Consider the following 20098-nt stretch of genomic DNA (forward strand, 5'->3'; position numbering starts at 1 on the left):
CCAATACAACAAGAATCTATAAAAGAGTAGTGTCCTTAACATGTTCACCAAGTGTCGGGAGCCGATCCACTAATGCTGGCTAACTAGGTCACAGCAGAAGAAGATCCACAACTGCTGGTTGACAAAGTCACAGCAAAAAGAAGATAGAGTCACCGCAGTAAGACCAACAGCTGCGGGTTGACAAAGTCACCGCAAAGGATAGGCACAACGATACTCCCCCCTTTAATCTTTTGAATTAATCTGGCCTTATATTCCCCCCTTTTCTGGGTGTGTGCTATTATTTATGGCACAGGGATAATAGTACCGTGCTTTCCCTGTAGATTTGTAGTAATTTCTTTGGAAATGAGACAGAAGGTGTAAGTTCCACAGAAAAGCCTGTAAGCCCCTTGAACTGGGCTCATAAACATAAGAGGCTGGCCATGATATCCCTCATAAAGGGTTAAGTTTGTAGGAGAATTTCTTCTTATTAATCATGTTAGAAAGAATATAGTTAGAACTTAACTAGTGTATGAATATAGTAAATAAATAAAATTTGACTAGACAATAGAATCTTAGGTAAGGTGTAGTGGAGTGGCCCTTTGCGTGGCCTTGAATGGGAGCACAGCTGGCAAGAAAAGAATGTTTTGCTAAAAGACTTGTTTTGTGACTGAAGGCAGTTGCTGGGCTTTTCTCAGTAAAACATTCTCATGAGATTTTTGTATTTTCCTAGAATAGGAGAGTTATGTGGTGGGATTCATAGCAGCAGTAGCAACTAATGCCTTCTGATATTATGTTGCTACTAGCTATCTTGCAGGTGCACTCTATGTATCTCTAAGTAAAAATTACTCTTTATACTATGTCAGTTTCTTAATAGCAAGCCTTTTGTAGTCTTGTGAGAAAAGAATTAGGACACTACATGAACTCAAGGCTATTTGCCTGAGCAAGCGGTGGTCCTCTGCTAGTCCTTGATGATTTCGTCTGCTATCTCTTTCTGTGCCCTTGACTCACAACAAGAGTAAAATAGAGTTATTAATTAGTACTAATCTTTTAGAAGTTTGTACCAATATTATTATTACTATTGTATAACTGTACTTTGAATGACTTACCACCTGACTTGTAGCTTATAGATATGAATTAACTGTTATCTAGAAATATGTAACCATAGTGAAACTAAAACAATGATGTATTCAAAATACCATGTGACTGTAACTCAGTGTGTATGCATAAAAAGTAATGTTAGACCAGCCATTGAGAGAGATGCCTGGCAGTAAATGCTAACCAGAGAATAAAGAATTCGGCTCTCTCACTCGATTCTCGCCGACGCCGTCTCTTCCTGTGGGACCCCTGGATCCCCCCCGGGGCTGGACCCCGGCAACCAAGTCCGAGTTGGCACCAACACCATTCCAAATCCCTGCAAATGCAACCCAACCCCAGTTCAGTCCGTTTACTCTTTAATTTTCTGAGGAGCCTCATGGTGTCTTCCACAGTGGCTGTACCAGTCTACATTTCCACCAGCAGTGAGTGAGGGTTCCTTTTTCTCCACAGCCTCTCCCACACTTGTTATTACCTATCCTGTTGGTAATAGCGATTCTAACAGGTGTAAGGTGGTATCTCATTGCAGTTTTGATTTGCACTTCCGGCCTAATAGCTAGTGAAGATGAGCATCTTTTCATATATCTGTTGGCCATTTGTCTGTCTCCTTGGGAGAAGTGTCTGTTCATGTCCTCTCCCCATTTTTAAAATTGGGGGTTTTTTCTTGTTGAATTATATGAGTTCTTTCATATTTTGGATGTTCACCTGTTGTCAGAGCTGTTGTTTGGAAGTATCTTCTAGTCGACTGCCTTTTTTTTTTTTTTTTGTATTTTTCTGAAGCTGGAAACGGGGAGAGACAGTCAGACAGACTCCCGCATGCGCCCGACCGGGATCCACCCAGCACGCCCACCAGGGGCGAGGCTCTGCCCACCAGGGGGCGATGCTCTGCCCTTCTGGGGCGTCGCTCTGCTGCTAGCGACCAGAGCCACTCTAGCGCCTGGGGCAGAGGCCAAGGAGCCATCCCCAGCGCCCGGGCCATCTTTGCTCCAATGGAGCCTTGGCTGCGGGAGGGGAAGAGAGAGAGACAGAGAGGAAGGACGGGGGCGGGGGTGGAGAAGCAAATGGGTGCTTCTCCTGTGTGCCCTGGCCGGGAATCGAACCCGGGTCCCCCGCATGCCAGGCCGACGCTCTACGGCTGAGCCAACCAGCCAGGGCCAGAAATATTTTTAATTTATTGTGTTGACGTGGTTACAAGTATCCCACGCATTATAAACCCGCTGCACTCGGCATCGCGCCCCCGTGCCCCATGCGAAGTCTCTTTCCACCCCCACACCACCCTCTGCCCCTCCCCCTTTCCACCCCTCCCTCTCCTGGGCCTGTTGCTACCTTGTTTCCTGTATTTTATGTGTTCTATATACAGTGTGTCCGTAAATCATGGTGCACTTTTGACCAGTCACAGGAAAGCAACAAAAGACGATAAAATGTGAAATCTGCACCAAATAAAAGGAAACCCCCCCCCAGTTTCTGTAGGATGATGTGGCAGCATGTGCGCATGCACAGATGATGACATAACACCGTGTATACAGCGGAGCAGCCCACAGTCATGCCAGTTGAGATGTGGACGGAACAGAGGAAACTTCAGTGTGTTCTGTGGCTCGCTAAATTCGAATCCATGACCAAAGTGCAACATGAATATCGGCGCGTTTATAACGAAGCGTCACCACATAGGAATAACATTACTCGGTGGGATAAGCAGTTGAAGGAAACCGGCAGTTTGGTGGAGAAACCCCGTTCTGGTAGGCCATCAGTCAGTGACGAGTCTATACGGGATAGCTACCTAAGGAGCCCTAGAAAAATCTGTGTGTGAGCCCACATCGAACTGCACTGAATAGGTATGAAACTGGGAGAGTTTCTCTTTTATTTGGTGCAGATTTCACATTTCTGTCGTCTTTTGTTGCTTTCCTGTGACTGGTCAAAAGTGCACCATGACTTTATGGACACACGGTATATATAATCTATTTCCTTCACCATCTTTGATCCCATCCCTACCTCTCCCTTTCTTCTGACAGCATTCCATCTGTTCCTAGTTACCCTGCCTCTGTTTCTATTTTGTTCCTTAGTTTATTGTGTTAATTAGATTCCACATATAAGTGAGATCATATGATATTTGTATTTCTCTGCCTGGCTTATTTCACTGAGCATAACAATTGCCAGGCCCACCCATGTTGTTGCAAAAGGTAATATTTCCTTCCTTTTCGTGGCCACGTAGTAGTCCACTGTGTAAATGTACCACAGCCTTTTTATCCAGTTATCTGCTGATGGACCCTTGGGCTGTTTATACAAACAAATGGAAGCATATACTGTGTTCCTGGATTGGAAGAAATTAACATTATTAAAATGTCTATATTATCCAAAGCAACCTATAGATTCAATGCAACTTCTATTAAAATAACAATAGCATACTTCACAGATCTGGAAAAAATATTCCAACAATTTATATAGAACCAAAAATGAACTAAAATAGAGTTATTTTAGTTAGCCTCAGAAATCTGGAAAATGAAGAATAAACTGAGAGGTATCACACTTCCGGATATCAAGTTATACTACAAGGCCATTGTAATCAAAACAGCCTGGTACTGGCACATGAACAGACATATAGATCAATGGAACATAACAGAGAACCTAGAAATAAACCCACGCCTTTATATTAAATTAATATTTGAGGCAGGAGGCAAGAGTATACAATGGAGTACAGACATTCTCTTTGATAAATGGTGGTGGGAAAATTGGACATGTATATGCAAAAAAAATAAAACTAGACCACCAACTTACACCATACACAGAAATAAAACGGATAAATGTAAGTCAGAAAATCATAAATGACTAAAAGAAATTCCTATAGGCAGTAGAGTCTCAAACATCTCTTGTAGCAACATTCTTGCTGATATATCTCCTTAGGCAAGTGAAATAAAGGAAAAAATAAACAAGTGGGTCTCACCCCCATGTTTATGGCAGCATTGTTCACAATAGTGAAAATCTGGAAACAGCCCAAGTGTCCGTCAGTGGACGAGTGGGTTAAAAGGCTGTGGTACATACACACAATGGCCATGAAAAAGAAGGAAATCTTACCTTTGGGATGGCAGGGGTGGACCTGGAGATGATGCTAAGTGAAATAAGCCAGGCAGAGGTACACAAATACCATATGGTCTCACTTATATGAGGAATCTAATGAGCACTGAGGAACAGAATAGAAACAGAGTCCGGGACACAGGGAGCAGAGGGACAGCTGTCAGAGGGAAGGGGGGTGAGGGGACTGAGTCAAAGAAGGTAAAGAGATTAGCCAAATTATATATACATCACACATGTGTCCAAACAACCGGGTGGCAATAGCTGGAGGGGAAGGGAAGGTGGAGGCAGGAGGAGGGGGCACAGGGGTAAATGGGGGTGGGAAGGGGCGTGGCATGGGGCGTGGCAGGGCAGGACGCATGTGCAGACGGCGTGCTACTGAGTCGGACACTTGAAATGAAGTCAACACAATACATTTAAAAATAAATTCAAAAATACACAGGAAGGAGTGATGAGGAGGTTGGATGAGGGTAGAATAAGTAATTTGGAAAACAAGGTACAAAAAAAAACACAAAATCAGAGCAGCAAAATGAAAACAGTATCAATAAGAGTGAGAGTAGCCTGACCTGTGGTGGCGCAGTGGATAAAGCGTCGACCTGGAAACGCTGAGGTCGCCGGTTCGAAACCCTGGGCTTGCCTGGTCAAGGCACATATGGGAGTTGATGCTTCCAGCTCCTCCCCCCTGTCTCTCTCTCTCTCTCTCCCCCCTCTCTCTCCTCTCTAAAATGAATAAATAAAATAAAATTTAAATTAAAAAAAAAAAAAAGAGTGAGGGTAGTTAAGGGACTTGTGGGACGACAGGAAACGTGACAACGTCCATACAAGGTGCCAGAGGAGAAGAGACAGAGCAAGGGATCAGGAACCTGTTTGAAAAATTAATGACCCAGCCCTGGCCGGTTGGCTCAGTGGTAGAGCGTCGGCCTGGTGTGCGGAAGTCCCGGGTTCGATTCCTGGCCAGGGCACACAGGAGAGGCGCCCATTTGCTTCTCCACCCTTCCCCCTCTTCTTCCTCTCTGTCTCTCTTCCCCTTTCGCAGCTGAGGCTCCATTGGAGCAAAAGATGGCCCGGGCGCTGGGGATGGCTCCTTGGCCTCTGCCCCAGGCGCTAAAGTGGCTCTGGTCTTGCCAGAGCGACGCCCCAGATGGGCAGAGCATTGCCCCTGGTGGGCGTGCTGGGTGGATCCCGGTCGGGCGCATGCGGGAGTCTGTCTGACTGCCTCCACGTTTCTAGCTTCAGAAAAATACAAGAAAAAGAAAAAAAAAAAGAAAAATTAATGACCCAAAGTGACCCTAACTTGATGAAGAAAAAAGATACACCAGTTCAGGAAGCACAGACAGTCCCAAACAAGATGAACCCAAAGAGGCCACATCAATACACATCATCATTAAAATGGCAAAGGTTAAAGACAAAGAGAAAATCTTAAAAGCCAAAAAACCCCACAAAACCACAGATACCTACAAGATCCATCCAGCCCACACTCAAGGGGAGGAATGAAGCTCCCTCTGCTGGAAGGGGGTTCTCTTCATGTGGAACTTGGAAATCTAAGGAACACTTGCCCCTGCTCCCTCCCTTAGTCTGTCACTCACAGGAGCGTGCACTCATGGTCCCTGCTCCCTCCCTTAAGTGTGTCACTCACAGGAGCGTGCACTCATGGTCCCTGCTCACTCCCTTAAGTGTTTCACTCACAGGAGCGTGCACTCATGGCCCCTGCTCCCTCCCTTAGTCTGTCACTCACAGGAGCGTACACTCATGGTCCCTGCTCCCTCCCTTAGTCTGTCACTCACAGGAGCGTGCACTCAAGGTCCCTGCTCCCTCCCTTAAGTGTGTCACTCACAGGAGCGTGCACTCATGGTCCCTGCTCCCTCCCTTAGTCTGTCTCTCACAGGAGCGTGCACTCATGGTCCCTGCTCCCTCCCTTAGTCTGTCACTCACAGGAGCGTGCACTCATGGTCCCTGCTCCCTCCCTTAAGTGTGTCTCTCACAGGAGCGTGCACTCATGGTCCCTGCTCCCTCCCTTAGTCTGTCACTCACAGGAGCGTGCACTCATGGTCCCTGCTCCCTCCCTTAGTCTGTCACTCACAGGAGCGTGCACTCATGGTCCCTGCTCCCTCCCTTAGTCTGTCACTCACAGGAGCGTGCACTCATGGTCCCTGCTTTGTATGTGGGCTCCACTGTAAAGCGGTTCTGTAGTTGTTCACTGATTGCTTTCTGTGTCTTGACAGAGGGGGGTAAAGGGGGAGCTCCAGCTGAGCCAGTGACCTCTTGCTCAAGCCAGCAACCTGTGGGCTCAAGCCAGTGACCATGGGGTCATGTTAAAGTCCCATGCGCAAGCTGGTGACTCCGAGATCAAGCCTGGGAACTTGGGGTTTTCAACCTGGGTCTTCAGTGTGCCAGGCCAATGCTCTGTCCACTGCGCCACCACCTGGTCAGCTGCAAAATCTGTTTCATGTCAAGGAACCAGCAGCTGTCACTGGAACAAAAACATCAGCTGGGGCAAATAATGGACGTAGAACAAGTCCGGGAGACAGAGCAGGGGAGGGAGGAGCCACAGGCAGTCAGTGTTGTGAGAACTCTCACATCCTCCTGGGGGTCTGAAGGGTCATGTGCACGTCCGGCTCAGGGCGTGTGATCAGAAAAGACCCGAGAAGGCATGAGGTCACCTCGGGCTGACCTCCTTTTCTATATACAGGAAGGAATGGGACAGGCAAGAGCTGTAAAGGGCACAGATGAGTGTCACAGGCATGTCACAATTCACACATAAACAGAATCCAGCTCCAAAAACTGAGAGATGCTGTTTGTTTTTCTGTGTCTCCAGACACTTAAGGGAATATCTGTCAAATCACTAGCTGAGCACTACACTAACAGAACACAGGCTTCACTAACCACAGACAAAGAATACAGTTTCTACAAAAATAGTTTAGAAGTCACGAAACACCCAATTACCACCCACAATGAACAAGAAAACCAAAGACTAGGGAAGGAGGAAAAATCTGGTTTTTAGAGTTATCACATAATAATGTTTTAAATATGTAGCTACTTCAGGTCAAAAGACACACAGAGACTAAAAGAAAAGGGATGGAAGTTACAGAATAGTCATAGGGCCTGACCAGGCGGTGGCACAGTGGATAGAGCATCGGATTGGGATGCGGAAAATCCAGGTTCAAGACCCCGAGATCACCAGCTTGAGTGCGGACTCATCTGGTTTGAGAAAAAAAAAAAAAAAAAAAATCTCACCAGCCCTGGCCAGTTGGCTCAGTGGTAGAGCGTCAGCCTGGTGTGTGGGGGACCCGGGTTCGATTCCCGGCCAGGGCACATAGGAGAAGCGCCCATTTGCTTCTCCACCCCCCCCCTCCTTCCTCTCTGTCTCTCTCCTCCCCTCCCGCAGCCAAGGCTCCATTGGAGCAAAGATGGCCCGGGTGCTGGGGAGGCTCCTTGGCCTCTGCCCCAGGCGCTAGAGTGGTTCTGGTCACGGCAGAGCGTCGCCCTGGTGGGCGTGCCGGGTGGATCTCAGTTGGGCGCATGCGGGAGTCTGTCTGTCTATCCCCGTTTCCAGCTTCAGAAAAATACAAAAAAAAAAAAAAAAAAAAAGCTCACCAGCTTGGACCCAAGGTCGCTGGCTCAGCAAGGGGTTACTTGGTCTGCTGAAGGCCCACGGTCAAGGCACATATGAGAAAGCAATCAATGACAACTAAGGTGTCACAACGAAAAACTGATGATTGATACTTCTCATCTCTCTGTTCCTGTCTGTCTGTCCCTGCATATCCCTCTCTCTGACTCTCTCTGTCCCTGTTAAAAAAAAAAAAAAAAAAAAAAAAAAAAAAGTATTCATGCGCCACTGCCTGGTCAGGCTGAGAGCCAAATTTTTTAAATTTAAACTATATAGGTAGGTACATTCCTTATGGAGGTAGAGCCAGAATGTGGTATTTTGTGGGAGAGCCACACTCAAGGGGCCAGAGCCACATGTGGCTCGCAAGCTGAGGTTTCCCAACCACTGTCATAGATGGTGCCTTCCAGCTGTGACCTCATGTGGCGGGAGGGACAGGGGTCTCTCTCAGGTCTCTTGTAAGCGCTCTAATCCTATTCGTGAGGGCTCCACCCTCCCAAAAGCCCCCCTCTTCCCATTTTCACCTTGGGGGTTAGGATTTCAACATATGAATTGGGGGGGCATATATGGTAAAAGTACAACGACAAAGTAAAGGGAATAAAAGGAAAGAAAAGGTAGTAATTAATAGTCTGGAAAGCGGCTGACCAGTAGCGCAGTGGACAGAGCGTCAGACTGGGATGTGGAGAATGCAGGTTCGAAACCCTGAGGTCGCCAGTTTGAGCAAAAAAAAAGCTCACCAGGTTGGACCCAAGGTCTCTGGCTTGAGCAAGGGGTTACTCGGTCTGCTCAAGGCCCACGGTCAAGGCACATATGAGAAAGCAATCAATGAACAACTAAGGTGTCACAATGAAAAACTGATGATTGATGCTTCTCATCTCTCTCCACTCCTGTCTGTCTGTCCCTATCTATCCCTCTCTCTGACTCTGTAAAAAAAAAAAAAAAAAAAAAGAGAGAGAGAAAAGAAAAATTTAAAACATTCTCATGTATTGCAATCCATTCATTTTGTTCATGGTTGTCGGTGGCTGGAGCCAATCACAGCTGTCCTCCGGGACAACACCAAATTTTTACTGGATAATGCGTAATGTTCACAGGTCGTTGTATGGCTCTCATGGAATTACATTTTAAAATATGTGGCGTTCATGGCTCTCTCAGCCAGAAAGGTTCCCGACCCCTGATATAGAACAGAGCCCAAAACTTGTGGTAGAGAAGGAAGAATATAAACTGAAGTCAGCCCCACTCTGTCTCACCGGGTCTAGGACCTTCTGCACCCTGTGAGAGTGTCCTCGTCTCTCACACAGGGACAGCCACGCCTGTGTGGGGGGCGTGCTGTGTGGGCTGACAGAGGTGAGCAGAAGTGCCCTCAAACCCCCTGGCGGCGAGCAGGAGCTCGGCCAGCGCCAGTGTCCGGCCCGGCTTTCTCCCTCTCCCTCGGCTTCCCGGGCTCCGTGGAAACAAGGTCCCTGTGTTTGGTCTGCGTGGACTCTAACGTGAGCCCACACCTCCGCTCCCACTCTCGGCTGCGCTCTGAACCAGCCTCCCCGCCCAGGTCCCCCCTCAGCCGCCCATCAGTCCTTCCCGCGCTCAGTCTCTCCTCCTGGGCACAGCGCTGGTGGAGTCTCCGCGGGCCTCCGCGGGTCCGTGTGCGCCCAGCGCCAGGGACGGAAGAGCAGGGCCCCGGGGCTCAGCTCGCGGGGCAGGAGACGGACTCAAGGACAGCAGACCGGGGGTCTGGGGCCCCGGGGTGGGATCAGGTCCAGAACAGGAGGCAGAAGTTTAAGGGGAGTCTGAGCACAGGTTCCTGGCCAGTCTCAGCAGCAGGTCACTGACCAGACCCTGGGGAACTGGGGCCACACAGGAGAGTCCCTTAGGGAAGGCAGGGGGCGCAGCCGGAAATCTGATACAGGAGCCCGGGGGTTGGGCAACATTGTTCCTTCTCAAATCAAGAACCTAGAAGCACAGCCATGGTTCTCCCTCCCATCAGAGCGCCGAGGTTCACTCTGCACGAGGACTTCCGGCCTCTGTAACTATTGTATCACTCTGCGAGGAACCTCTCAGCGCTCATTTCCCTGGGCTCACGGGGAGCGAAAAGCATACAAACAAGCCCGGAAAACCGGGAAAAGTGCGTGAGAGAGAGAGAGAGAGAGAGAGAGAGAGAAAGAAAGAGAAAGAGGAAAGAGAGAGGGAGAAGAAAAAAGATGAGGGACATTGTGAAACTCTCCTTTTTGCAGCATCTCAGGCTGAGACGTGCAGACGGGGCGGGAGGCCGGGTCACCGCCCCCTGCGGAGGAGCTCAGTGTCTGCACCACCTGCCTCCGTGGGGAGGCCGGTTCCCACGCACACGTGACAGGTGCAGAAAGGAGAAAGTATTTATTGACTGACCTGTTCACGGAGTTTCAGAAATTACCATAGCAACAGACTCTGAGGTCTGACAGTGGCCGCTGAGAGAAGATCCTTTTAGAAACACTTTTTTTTTTTTTTTAAATGCAGTCGAGTTTCCCACGTTTGTGGAAATCGCTGGGGTCAGCACATCCGGAGTGCAATGGATAAGCCTCGCCCTGGGAAAACCACCTTCGTGATCATAGTATCTCCCATGCCAGGTTAGTATCCACTTTTTTTTTTCAAATGAGCATCTGACATTCTTATCCCAGGAGAATCCATTTTCTCCTCCAGCCTCAAATCAAACATTGGCTTTTTTTTTCTTTTTGTGGCACAGAGTCAGAGAGAGGGACAGACAGACAGGAAGGGAGAGAGATCATTTAAAGAGATGAGAGACATCAATTCTTCTTTGTGACACCTTAGATCAGGGGTCCCCAAACTACGGCCCGAGGGCCACATGCGGCCCCTGAGGCCATTTATCCAGCCCCCACCGCACTTCCGGAAGGGGCACCTCTTTCATTGGTGGTCAGTAAGAGGAGCATAGTTCCCATTGAAATATTGGTCAGTTTGTTGATTTAAATTTACTTGTTCTTTATTTTAAATGTTATATTTGTTCCCGTTTTGTTTTTTTACTTTAAAATAAGATATGTGCAGTGTGCATAGAGATTTGTTCATAGTTTTTTTTATAGTCCAGCCCTCCAATGGTCTGAGGGACAGTGAACTGGCCCCCTGTGTAAAAAGTTTGGGGACCCCTGCCTTAGATGTTCACTGATTGATTTCTCATATGTGCCTTGACCGGGGGCTACAGCAGACCGAGTGACCCCTTGCTCGAGCCAGTGACCTTGGGCTCAAGCTGGTGAACCTTGCTCAAACCAGATGAGCCTGTGCTCAAGCCAGAGACTCTGGGGTCTTGAACCTGGGCCCTCTGCGTTCCAGTCCGTCGCTCTATCCGCTGTGCCACCGCCTGGTCAGGCAAGGTTAAGATTTTTTTTTTAATTCTAACTGAAAAGGAATTGTATAATTTTAGTAACTAAAGGTATAGGGTATGGAAACACTTTTAAAAGAGAACGGAAGAAAATTTATAAAATTAAGAATTTACATAAATTACATAAAATTTGTGCAGGTTGTAAGAAATAAATCAGTAACATTTATTTCTTCAGTAGACTATTATTATGAATAAAAACATCAAGTCTACCTGATAAATATCTGCTGCATAATAGAGGCTGATAGTCCCACTCAACAGCCTTATGCACCTCCTTAAAAATGAGTCAAGGATTTGACTCAGGATATAAATCCAGTGAGGAATGTGGTAAGGTGCCAGAGAACTGTAAAACTTAGTATTTGGTGATGCCATTTTAAAGAGGAAAAGTCAGGCTTTCTGTCCGTCCTCTCTTTGGAAAATGGAGGAAAAGGGATATAGAAGTCTCCTGATTTACAAGGACAACTGGTCATTTAGTTTTAGTTCTCCGAAAGGATTGAGTTATCTGAAGAGCTTCCTTTCCCTTTCAATAAGAGACATTTACATACCACCCTACACTGATGTTAACTTTCCCTCCTTCCTGGAATCCTCTAGGAGAGTGACATGTACCTCTAGGCAAAGGAGGAGAGATAGACACTAAAAAGCTTATGAATGTATTTTGACATGTAAAATGACATCACCATTGTGTTACCTTGAAAGTTTAATGTTTTTATAAATCCACGTAGACCAAGCATGGCCAATATATGATCCAGGTGATGGTATTGGTTGCCCTTCTTGCTTGGGATGGGCTTGATTATATATTAATGTGTGTTGGGTGCGGGCTGTGGGCAGGCAGGATCCTTGTACCCTGGGGCTTGGTTTTAGGACTAAGCTTTTCCCCACACCCTTGACTGTTGCATGATGTGGGGTGGTGCGCTCTCATGTGCAATCCCATTATGCCTCAGATAAGTGACTTTGTATCAGAGACTTCCTTGTTTGTATATTGGATTAAAGGTTTTGATCTCTGCACTATTAAGTGGGGCAGACCGGGAGCTTGCTCTCTCTCAGTTCCTGGGATTTGCATTAGAGAGGAGAGCAGAGAAAGGCCATGTGGAGGCAAGGAGAGGCAGCCAAGATGGTGGAGTGCTGAGGGAGAAGCCAGTTTGTGCAGAGTTTGTGCAGAGAGAAGGAGATGGGGAACAGAGGTGAATAAATCTGGTGAGCTAGAAACCTTTGATTCTAGGAAACTCGGATAAGTCAGTGGCTTTGTGAGCACTGAATGAGTGGGTTTTGGAGCCCAGTGTGTGTTTTTACTTGCCCGCTGGGTGCAAACTAGGGTTAAATGGCCCACGAGTTTTTGGCTCTGTTGTTTCATTACTGTCTGTCCGAATCCAATGCAAACCTGCATGGGCCAGGCGGCCGTGATGGTGGCCATGGCTACTGGCTTTATAGTCATGCTGTCACACACACACACACCCCCGCCAACCTGCATGTGATCAAAGGGTATATAACCAGCCTCTGAGATACATTTGGGGCTGCACGATTTGGGTCAAATATGCCCCATGTTAGACATATGCAACCGGCATATTAATAAATCTCCTTTTAATAAAACTTTAAAATTCATCTGGACTGGGTGTCTCTACATAATCCTGGTGGAATGTTACTTTACCACAGTAGACTCCCTGGGGCAGGAATAGTTTTTCACTTTGAGTGTTGGCCTCAATCAAACCTAAGCGCTGGGTGTGTCAGCGTCTTTTAACTGCTATGCTGCTTTTTCGAGTAATGGATCTGTGATCTAAGGCCTGTGCTATAATGGAAAATATTTGCTCTTTCCCCTGGTTCCTGGCACAGAGCTCCTGAAGCCCTCAGACTCCCCAGGTGTGACAGGAGTGTCTCTGGGAGGCTCATGAGATGGCCCGTGGCTGAGGTCCTGGGTAGCTTCAGGATGGGGCTGGTCACCAGAGACCAAGCTTGATGAGAGGGCTGGAGCTTTCAGCCTCACTGCCCCACCTCTGGGGAGTCCAATCACCAATGGCCAATGATTTAATCATCATGTCCACATAGGGAAACTTCCATTAAAAAACCCTTAACAATGGGGTTCAGAGAGTTTCTGAAGTACCGAACACATTCACATGCTGGAGGGGAAGGGGTGTGACACTTTCCAGCTCCCTGGTGACGGAGGCCCCTTGTTGGGCAGATAAAATATATTATGCTCACTTTGTTAAAGATGACATTGCCCACGTGAGGCCATCGCCCAGGTGATATTAATGTGTGTCTCTGTGGGCTGTGGGCAGGCAGAATCCTTGTAGCCTGGGGCTTGGTTTTGGGATTAAGCCTTTCCCACCCTTTTTGATGTGGGGTGGTACAATCCAATCATGCCTCAGAGAAGTGACTTTGTATTAGGGACTTCTCTACTTTGTATATTGGATTAGAGATTGTGGAGCTACGATATAAAATGGGGGTAGAACGAGAGTTTGCCCACTTGGTTCCTGAGGTTAGCATGAGAGAGCAGAGAGAATAGAGCCAGCAGCGGGAGGAGGCCACGTGGAGAAGGCCAGGAAAAGCAGCCAAGATGGCGGAGTGCTGAGTGAGATGCCAGTTTGTACAGAGTTTGTATCTGGGATAAGGAAGGAGATGGGGAACTGAGGAGAATAAGTCTGGTGAGCTAGAAACCTTTGATTCTAGGAAACTCGGATAAGTCAGTGGCTCTGTGAGCACTGAATGTGATTGGGTTTTGGAGCCCAGTGTATGTTTTACTTGCCCGCCGGGTGCAAGCTAGAATTAAAGACTATGGCCCACCAGTTTGTGGCTCCATTGTTTCTTTACCGACTGTCCGAATCCAATGCGAACCTGCATGGGCCAGGCGGCTGCTCTGATGGTGGCCCTGGCCGTGCCTCCTGGCTTTACACCCCTGCAGTCAGGACACTTCCCCACCTCACCACGTCCCTCTTCATCTGGCCGCTCACTGTGTCATTTAGAAAGACCTGTGTAAGGCCAGGAGCCGTCATCGTGACCATTCACATGCAGGTTCCCATTGGATTCGGGCAGACGATAAAGAAATGGCGGAGTCAGAGGATGGGGGGCCATCCTATTTATTGGTGTCTCACCAAGACAGGCAAACCACAAAAGAAGACAAGGGAAAAGCAGAAAACCAACTCTTCCCATGAAGGGCAAGGGATCAGGGGAGCCCCTGCAATTGTGATCGCAGGAACTGTGTGTCTGAGCTCCTGGTCTGTCCCACTTTATAGTGTAGAAAACCAAAATCCCTTAATCCAATATACAAACAAGGAAGTCTCCGATACAAAGTCACTCATCCAAGGCATAATTGGATTTCTCATGAGAGTGCACCACCCAGATCATACAATCAGTCAAGGGTGTGGGGAAAAGCTTAGTCCCAAAACCAAACCTCAGGCTACAACGACCTGGCCTGCTTATAGCCTGTCCCCCACACCCAATATAAGTCACAAGCGAGCAAACATATATATCATGTTTACAAACTTATTTGACCAACAACCTGTGACAGTAAGCACAGCACTTCTCTGACCCTCTGAGTTGTTCTAGCAAATTATTGAACTCGAGAGGAGGTGTCCCCTAAATTTGTAGCCAACATACAAATAAGAAAGTTTCTGATACAAAGCCACTTATCTGAGGCATAATGGGATTCCTCATGAGAGTGCACCACCCCACATCATGCAACAGTCCAGGGTGTGGGGGAAAGCTTAGTGTTGAGAAGATCTTAGTATTAAAAAGGTGGGAAAGGCTTAGTCTTAAAACTAAGCCTTAGGCTATAAGGACCCTGCCTGCTTACAGCCTGTCCCCCACACCCAATACAAACTATAAGCGAGCAAACATATACATCATATTTACAAACTTATTTGACCAACAAGGCCTCTGGATGATGTCACACCCTCAAAGCCTGTCTGTGGACAGGGCCTGGTGGGACAGCCCGCGGGTCATTCCTTTGACCCAGGCTCTCCGAGAGCAGCAGCTCCACACTCACCTGGGGGGTCAGCGCCCTGAGCCACAGGGCAGCTCAGCATCACCAAGGACACCATCAGGGCTGCCATCCAGGGCGCCCCAGGGACCTGCGGGGCCACCATCCTGGAGCCCGGGAAAGGCCGGGGGCTGGTAGCCGCAGTCAGAGCCCCCCCTCACTGAGCGAGTCTCCCTCCTGAAGGATTAGAGACAGGGAGCCAGCACAGCCCCACCCACTGTCCCCGGGGTGTGGCCGGATTCCAAAATAAGGAACCAGTCCTGGGAACCGCCACGCCCCAGGCAGAGGGCTGGTGTGAAGCCTGTGGCCCTCAGGGTGTGACACTCACTGGGGACAGAGTGAGGAGGGGATCCTCGTCTGAGCAGCGGTGTGGTCATGAGGGTTGCGTGTCATGTGTTCCTTCCTCTGGTGCAGACACCAGGCGTGTCACCGTCCCCAGTGTGTGCCGCCCCTGCATGCACGGACGTGTCCCGGGACAGAGTGAGTCCTGAGCAGTGGGTTAAAGGTCCAGGGGAGGAGACCACCCCTGTGGACTCTGGTGTCATCCTGGGCGTGGGGCAGCCGTGCAGAGTGTCAGGCGTGTCCTGCTCTCAGGGTCCTGTCTGCGCTCAGAGGCACAAAGGTGGGAACAGGGTCTCTGCGTTCTGATACCTGAGAGGCAGGAAGTGAGTGTGCAGCTCTGGGCAGATTCCTGGTCCCTTCTGGGCCACAGTGTCTTCCTGGTGGCCTCTGAAGTGAGAGAAGCCTTTTTGGGTGAGGGCTGAGGTTCTGAGTTGACAGCAGCTAGAGCAGAGTCTACTGAAGTCACTGCATTACATTTGGATTTACCTTTCTTCTCTTTCTTTTAAACTGGGGATTTAACCTTCCCTTCTTTCTTTTTAATTTCCTTAGTTTTTCTCAGAGTGAAGTCTTCATCATTATCTTCACTCTCACTAAAGTCAGACTCATCCTCAGAATCCTCACCAGTTGCAAAGTCTGGTTCAGAGTCATTAGCACTGCCTTCCAAGAGAGTCCTCCTCTGTTGCACCACAGCTTTCGATGCTGCTATTCTGTGCCCCGGAGCACCATGAAAATCATCTTCCTCGGTAATCTTATCCACATCTCAATAATCACTGGCTGCACTGCAATTGGAGATGTGAGGAGATGTAGCCGCTGTTTGTGCTGCACTACCGCCATGTTTTTCAGCGCCTTGAGACTTTTCCTCATCAATGTTGACTGTTGGGAGTTCCTTTGCTGATAATACTGGAGAGATTTCTAAGTCTCTCTGGTAGGGCTTGTCATCTAAAGCAATCTGTTTCCTCTCACTGTGAAGTCTATCCTTACTACCAGTTCCACCCAGTTGGGAAGCACGCACGCACTTAACCTTTGTATAGGAGTTTTTTCTTGTAATGGGATGCCTTCTTTCTGGAGATTCTTCAATTTAGCTTTTGACTTTTCTTGTTTTAACTCCTTTGGTGGTGTTCTGGATTTCTTATGTAAAGGTGCAGTTGCACAAATAAAATCATCATCGCTGTCAGAGTCCTCAAACTGTCTGTAACTGACAGGTTTCTTATTCCTCACAGGCCGCGCCATAGCTCCCTTCAAGGCTGGGTACCTGCAGCTACGAGTTTCTTGAAGGGGGCAGAGGCGGTTTCAATTCCCGCCCAAATCCAGACATTGGAGCTCTCCCCTTTTACCTCTTTTAAGACAAGGCCAAACCCTGCAAAAGGGACCCCGAGAGAATCGAGGATTTGGCTCCACTGATGCTGCCTATTAGATTCAAAAAATAGGTCAGGAACTCCCTGAAATGGAACTAACAATACAAGGGTGTAAATTTAAAGGACTTTTAGATACTGGAGCTGATGTATCTGTCATTGCTAAGCTACACTGGCCTCCTTCCTGGCCCACTCATGCAGCAGCCACGGAATTACAAGGTACAGGGCAGAGAAAATCCCCTCAACAAAGTTCTAGTTTTTTACAATGGGAAGATAAAGAAGGTCATTCTGGATTCTTTTAAGCCTTATGTACTCCCTGGATTGCAAGTTAATTTGTGGGGTAGAGATGTTTTGAAAAATATAGGCGCATTACTTGTCAATCCTAATAGTTTAGTCAGCACTCAAATGCTTGATCAGGGATTTTTTCCCACTAAGGGACTAGGAAAAGAACAGCGAGGAATTCTCACCCCCATAGAAGTGGCACCCAATACCAGAAGGCGTGGATTAGGATATCAAAATTTAGCATAGGGGCCTTGGTAGCTCCTGCTACCCCAATAATGCATTGTGCAGACCCAATTACTTGGAAATCAGATAATCCTGTACGGGTAGACCAATGGCCCCTTTCTCAGGAGAAACTTAAGATACAAGAGCAGCTACAGCTTGGGCACACTGAACCATCTAATAGGCCATGGAATACGCCTGTATTTGTTATCAAAAAGAAATCAGGAAACTGGAGACTATTACAAGATTTGAGAGCAATAAATAAGACTATGGAATTATGGGTCCTCTCCAGCTAGACTCCCTTCTCCTGCTGCCATTCCATGGAATTATCACCTTGTAGTTGTTGACTTAAAGGATTGCTTTTTTACTATTCCTTTAAGCCCTCAGGATTGCAAGTGTTTTGCATTCAGTGTCCCTTCACTTAATTTCCAGGCTCCAATGGAGCGATACCAGTGGAGAGTTTTGCCTCAAGGTATGGCTAACAGTCCTACCTTGTGCCAAAAATATGTTGCTCTGGCTATCTCTCCAGTACGAAGAAAGCACCCTAAGGCGTACATAATTCATTATATGGATGATATTCTTATTGCTCATCCAGATAAAGACACTGTGCTGACCATTTTGCAACAACTAGAATATTCTTTGAAAGAATCAGGACTTTATATAGCTCCTGAAAAGGTACAGCAATCTTTACCTTTCTCTTATTTAGCACAACTTATTGAGTGACAACAAATTCATCAGCAAAAATTAGAAATCAGGACAGATCATTTGCAAACTTTAAACGATTTCCAGAAATTATTAGGAGGTATTAATTGGCTTAGACCTTCCTTGAAATTAACTACCGGGGAACCGAAGCCACTTTTTCATATTCTTAGAGGCTCGGCTGAACCAGCTTCTCCTCCGCTACTTACAGCTGCGGGACAGCAAGCTTTAAAGCTTGTAGAAAAGGCCTTGCAACAAGCACAACTAAAACGCATAAATCCTGAAGAATCGATTGCCTTACTAATTTGTCCCTCGAGTTACACTCCAACGGGACTATTGTGGCTTCAGGTCCTACTGAATGGATTCATTTAGCTGTTACTCCTAAGAAAGTTTTATCTCCGTATATTGATCTTGTCACCTCCTTGATTATCAAAGGGTGTAGGTGACTTTTACAGCTTATAGGTTTTGAGCCTCAAATTATTGTTCCTTTTTCTTTTTCTTTTTTTATTCCTACTTTTTTTTTTTTTTACAGAGAGAGAGAGAGTCAGAGAGAGGAATAGATAGGGACAGACAGAAGGAATGGAGAGAGATGAGAAGCATCAATCGTCAGTTTTTTGTTGCAACACCTTAGTTGTTCATTGATTACTTTCTCATATATGCCTTGACCGCGGGCCCTCAGCAGACCGAGTAACCTCTTGCTCAAGCCAGTGACCTTGAGTCCAAGCTGGTGAGCCTTTCCTCAAACCAGAGGAGCCCGTGCTTAAGCTGGCGATCCTGGGGTCTCGAACCTGGGTCCTCGGCATCCCAGTCTGATGCTCTATCCACTGTGCCACCACCCGGCCAGGCCTTAATTCTAACTTAGAGCTCTCTTTCTCCTTTTTGCCAACTTCTCTTACGAATTTACCTCTGCCACCCAGCATAGTGTATCCCAAGGTTCTCCTCACCACCCCACGGCTGTACAGCTCCAGAGAAAGGCTCCCTGGGTTCACCTCTCCAGTTTAAAGAGAACGGAAGCTCTGTCTCCACACATGTTGCAGATGGCTTTTCCAGTTACTTGAATCGTTACCAGCTAGAAGCAGCGGTCATTGGGACTTGGATGTGAGCTGCGAAGTATAGAAATGTGACAACAATTTCAGTGCCATGTGGACTTTTCCTGGACTCTTGCCCCTTGTGACAGCTCTCAACGGGCTGAACTGGGGTTGGGTTGCATTTGCAGGGATGTGGAATGATGATGTGTCCGCACGGACTTGGTGAACATGTTAAGGACATTCAAAACAGCAAAGACTAGTATAGATCCTGTTATATTGGCTAAGAATTTGCTTAGAGGCTTTAATTCCTGTAATGTATTAGAATGTTTGGGTATCTGTGAGCATTGGCTATATTAATTTTGTGTTTATTCTGTATTTTTTCAGTCTGCCTCCAAATTAGAATCTTGGAAACTAGGAAATCAGATGAGTGAAAATCACAGCACACAAATTAAAAATAAAAGAGGATATGGCCTGACCTGTGGTGGCACAGTGGATCAAGCAGCGACCTGGAACGCTGAGGTCACCAGTTCGAAATCCTGGACTTGCCTGGTCAAGGCACACACACAAGCAATCAATGAACCACTAAAGTAAAGCAACCACGAGTTGATACTTCTCATTCCTCCCCCTTCTCTCTTTCTCCTCTCTGTAAAATCAATAAATAGAATCTTTAAAAATAAAAATGATATGTAATAGACTGCAAGTGGCAAAAGCCATTGTAGATTCGAGGCTTAGCAAAAGGCTAAGTTCTCCCCCTCCACCTCCATATTGTCTGTGATGCTGAGTATTTGCACCCACTTCACTTGCTTCCTTAAGTTGCTGGAAGCAATTTACATGTCCTTCCTCTGACTCTTAGTTCAGATGTTGGTTGATTTCACTTATGCATGGTGGGGGGAGTCCTGTTTATGCCTTGGGAGAGTTCCTGTTTTAGCCTCAGGTGTGTAACTTTGTATCAAGGACTTCCTTGATTTGCATATGGCTATGTACTAAAGCAAACTGGGGCTATGGGACACTCGGATATTGCCATCAATATTGAAGAGTCCGCCCGGTCCCATCCTTTTTCTTAATGAGTGTTTTCTTAATTCTGCACTGTTCTCCCTCAAAACCCAG

The 20098-nt window shown here is 47.3% G+C and overlaps 2 pseudogenes; both read right to left on the bottom strand.

Moving 5' to 3' along the window:
• Window positions 1-10220: 10220 nt before the first annotated feature.
• On the bottom strand, window positions 10221-10346 carry LOC136321407 (U1 spliceosomal RNA; annotated as a pseudogene).
• A 4737-nt stretch (window positions 10347-15083) lies between these two features.
• Window positions 15084-16641, bottom strand: LOC136320961 (RAD51-associated protein 1-like; annotated as a pseudogene).
• Window positions 16642-20098: the final 3457 nt, after the last annotated feature.

This window comes from Saccopteryx bilineata, chromosome 1, assembly GCF_036850765.1.
Source record: "Saccopteryx bilineata isolate mSacBil1 chromosome 1, mSacBil1_pri_phased_curated, whole genome shotgun sequence".
Lineage (NCBI taxonomy): Eukaryota > Metazoa > Chordata > Mammalia > Chiroptera > Emballonuridae > Saccopteryx > Saccopteryx bilineata.